The 4,861-nt window shown below is 30.3% G+C and overlaps 1 long non-coding RNA gene across 2 annotated transcripts; it reads right to left on the reverse strand.

The window, feature by feature from the left end:
• Positions 1–1,213: 1,213 nt before the first annotated feature.
• Positions 1,214–1,975, reverse strand: LOC145958384 (uncharacterized). Of its 2 annotated transcripts, none has more exons than XR_014434138.1 (2): positions 1,730–1,975; positions 1,214–1,568 (listed from the first exon to the last, which is right to left on the reverse strand). It is a non-coding gene; the product is annotated as an uncharacterized LOC145958384 (long non-coding RNA). The 2 variants fall into 2 exon arrangements; XR_014434139.1 differs by having other exon boundaries at positions 1,697–1,975.
• Positions 1,976–4,861: the final 2,886 nt, after the last annotated feature.

The following is a 4,861-nucleotide window of genomic DNA, read 5'->3' on the forward strand; positions in this document are numbered from 1 at the left end:
CATAGGAAGCTCTCATAATATCTTACAACCTCGTATTGCTCACCATTCGAATTTTCTTTTGCATGCTACTAATCCTTTTTCTATGATGGTAGGTAATAGAAAGCACATTACTTGTTTCGATATCTATCCTACAATTCCTATCTCATTTCAACAACATACATGCACTATTCCTTGTTATTTGCTAGTTATACAAGGTGCAAATGTTGTTTTAGACATTGAATGACTCCCATCCAATTGGCCCATCTAAGCAAATTTTTTCATTCCCCAACTCATTTTTATGGAAAACAATCCACTATCATCATCATAGGGGAACCTACTACTTAGTCCCACTTTGCTTCTTTCACTCAACTTTGCCAATACATGCACAGTGACTCCATCGCTTCCTACCATCTTCTTTCCTTTCAACCCATTACCATCGTACCAACCCCTTCTATTTTTGAAAACTATCATCACAACCTCCACTTACAAACCTTACTACCTATCAAAATATTTTTGCCTCCCCACATGGCTTACCACCTCCTTGTTCACATGACCACCATATCAACTTGATTCCCAACCATACTGGTAGTCAACATCCACCTATATAGGTACCCCCACTCCCAAAAGGAAACCATGACATAACTTATCCGAGATATGCTAACAAAAGACATCATTATACCAACCAATAACCTTTATTCTTCCCTAGTACTTTTGGTTTAAAAGAAATATGGCACATGGTGGTTGTGTTGATTATAGTCTTTAATGCACTTACCATTAAAGACAGGTTCCTTATTCCTATTAGGTGAACTTGGCATTGCCAATTTTTTTTCTAAAATAGATTTGAGTTACCATCAGATTTTGTTTCACCTTCTCGACACTCCCAAAATAACTTTTCAAACCTATGATGGTCACTACGAATTTTTGCCAATACCCTTTGGTATCTCTAACGCTGCTTCTACATTTCAATCATTAATGACTTACTTAGGCCATATTTGTGAAAATGTGTGTTGGTCTTTTTTTTTGGTGATAATATTATTATTTAGAGCAATTGTATGAAGGCTCATTTAAAGTATTTGAATATTATCCTAAACTTACTCAACACTAACAAATATTTTGCCGAGTTTTCAAAATGTGTTTTTGGAGTTGATCAGATGACATATTTCAGGTCATGGTGTAACGTTGGGTGCAGACAAAATTAATGCTCATTTGGAGTGGCCTCAAACCACAATCACACTTTCACACATGACACTCCATGGATTCTTAAGTCTCATCAATTTTTATAAGAAGTTCATTCGTGGTTACGTGTCTCTCACCGCTCCTCTCATCAACATACTTAAGTTACATTCTTTTATTTTACATGGAATGATGAAGCTATAAAGGTATTTAAAAATTTTGCAATCAACAATTACTACTACTCTTGTGCTCATTACCAAACTTCAACACCACTTTCATCATTGAGACCAATGTGTTTGCCATTGTAGTGAGTGTCATTCTTACTTAGCATCGTCGACCTATTGCCTTCTTTAGTCGGAAGCTTTGATCTTGCATGCAAGCTACCTCAGTCTATTCTAGAGAACTATTTTTTGTCACTACAATTGTTCAAAAATGGTGTCATTATTTGTTTGGTCATCATTTTCATATCTACACTAATCAATAGAGCTTTAAAACTCCTTTTACCCCAAAATATTCATACCCCAGAACAACAGAAATACATTACCAACAAGCTAATAAAATCCATGGTTGATGTCACCTTTAAGGAGGGTGATTGGATCCTCCTTCAGCGCTTAATCCACATCAGTCGCCTCATCTTTCATTCGAGCCACACATAAGTGATAGGCTGAGTCTTGAGGACAAGACTTCCCTTGCAAACGAGGCCATTGTTAACAATATTAAAGACTCAAACCACAATAGATCCAAACCATAATAGGCCCAAAATAGATGGAAAAGCCCTAACTTAGTTATCATATTACTACTAGTATTTTGGATCCATTTTTACTTGTATATTTTTTTCCCCAAGAGTCTAGCTAGATATGTTCTTTTAATGGTTGAGATCTATTGACTGTTAGCATCCTTTGGCTATTTTAACCGTTTAGTTTATACCGTTGAAGAATATGATGAATGATGAATTTCTTTTGATTTAACATTTACTCTTAGCTTTTCCCTCTATTTTATGTTTGATCCTAACATTAATGGTTTGATTAGATTGGCCGAGTTTTATGTGACTAAAAAAATAAAACAAATTGCATAATCGAATTGTGGAACCATAAGAGTTTTAAATACAATGTAGGTTGAGTACAACTCATTCGCTAATAAAAGCAACATAATGCCTATCGTGTACTTATTGAACCTTACAAAACTATACTATGTAGAGGTAATATTTTTATAAATTCTATTATTCTTGTTGGATAAGAATGCCAAACCATTGTCTTCAGGATTGGTCCCGCACATGAGTCTACTTTCTAATGCAGCCAGATCGGTAGGTGGCACATCACAATATTAGATGAGCATATATATATATATATATATATATATATATATATATATATATATATATATATATATATATATATATATATATATATATATATATATATATATATATATATGAAAAAAGGAGGGTTATAATAACACCGGTGTAACTTTTACTAAGTATTATACCGTTCAATAACTCTATATTAAATGTGAATTTTGTAAATTCAATCGTTAGATTGAAAGTTCTCTATTCTTAGATTATATATATAAAATTTTATATTAATCCAAGATTATTTAATACTTTATTTTTATAAAACAAAATTGGTATAATATATTCATTTCAAAATACACTAAAATATGAACACTTTGATTACCTTTAATTTGTTGTTCAATTTTAACAAAATTTGATATACACGTATAAAGTGATATGAACTTTCAATCTAACGATTAGATTTATAAAATTCACAATAAATATAAAGTTATTGAGCGGTGTAATACTTAGTAAAAGTTACATCGATGTAATTATAACTCCTAGTATATATATATATATATATATATATAATTATATGATTATACTCAACTATTAAACAAGTGGACTAACCGGTATGAAGTGGTCTCAAATTCTAATAATACTTTTGATATCTTAATAATTTTGTAATAAAAAATATAAGAATAATATTTAAATAATTGAGACATAATATTTCTAGTTTGATTGGGTCCTTAAAAACCTCATGACAAAAGAAATTATACTAAAAATAACATGTTAATTCTTTTAACGAAGATTATTCATTAATAATATGAATAAATACTTAAAAGTAATAATAATACGTCAATTATAATTATACCTCAGTTTATATTATGATTGAAGATGATTAACAATGTTTCTATATTTGTGAGGCAAATCCTAAGAGAGCATAACAACACATTGTGCGAATCAAATCTAACTCGAACTCAGTGAGTCACACAGCGCTAGGGAATGATTATAGCTTTGAAGAGGAGAGCTTCGACAGTGAGTCAAATCAGAGTTTTCTAATGGCTTATTTGGATTAGCTTTTAATTCATCTGACACTCTTTGATCAGAGAGACCAAAATAAGGAATACAATCCGAGACAAAAAATTTCAGTTCACAAAATTTACCTTAATCACTCAAACTCAAATTTCTAAAACTTCAATTTCAAGGAATCAATTATTTCATGTAAATTAAACACGCCGAACATGAACATAAAGTTACCATAAACATATCATATATAAATGATCTAGTGGTTCTTGTAAAAAATGAATAAAATGATCTAGTGGTAGGTTAATATTGAAAAGCAATGGTCTAGTAGTAGGGTAATATTAAAAAGCATATAGGAATATAATTAACAGCTAATCAACTTCTTCATATTTTATTGTATTTTGAAATGTATATTATGTTTATTTTAAATTTATATAAATAATATTAGATTATTTTAAATTAATATAGAATTTTGTATGTATGTTTTAAAAGTAAAAAAATTTCAATCTAATGATAATTTTTTAAAAATAATCATTTAATTAAAAATTATTATATAATATAACAGTTGATAAAAATTACAATGTATCATTTAATTTCTCTTTCATTAAATAAATATTATTTCATGTGAATTTTATCCTTTTTGATATTTGACACATCAAGCATAGACGGTGAAAAAGTAACAATTAATATGAAAAAAAATTACAAAAAACAAAAGTTAAACAAAAAAGTTTTTCATGACAAAAGGCGAAAACAAGTATATTACTAATATTATCTACCAACATGATAATTAAAATGTGAATACAAGATAATTAATAGATGCTTAAGAATCAAACTTATCTACTAATTATAATACATTTAAATTAATAAAAGATTAAATGTTATCATAAATTCTAAATATTTATTGTACTGATTATAAAATTTACTTATTATTTTAAAATTTTAAAATGAAATTTTATTACCATATTATTATATTAAAATAATATTTGTGTGTCATAATTGTACCTGTTAGAGGGCACACTCAATCTTCTGTTGGGAAGGGCCGAACGAGATCTTCTAATGCACTCTTCGGAGAAGGGGGAGGTACCTGCAAAAGACACTCCGACGTTCAAGTTAGGGCAAACACTATTTTCTAGGGTAATTAAAATGAACAGTGACATACCTCGCTACAAGCGACCTATTTATAACACCTGACATGGGCCTGAGCGTGGTGAGCCTATTCTGACACTTACCAAATTAGGTAATACGGTGTTAATCGGCAAGTTATGCCTTAATTGTGCTTTGTTCCTTGTTAACTATGATCGCTATCCTAATTACTCAATGTTGACTTTTGGCCGAGCCGATACAAAACGACCGAAACGTTTTCTCTCGGCTTTCGACCGAGCCGATAGGGGTGGAGTACAGCTTCGAACTCCT

The sequence above is a fragment of the Cajanus cajan genome, chromosome 5 (assembly GCF_000230855.2).
Source record: "Cajanus cajan strain Asha chromosome 5, NIPB_CcT2T_4, whole genome shotgun sequence".
NCBI classification, from domain to species: Eukaryota; Viridiplantae; Streptophyta; class Magnoliopsida; order Fabales; family Fabaceae; genus Cajanus; species Cajanus cajan.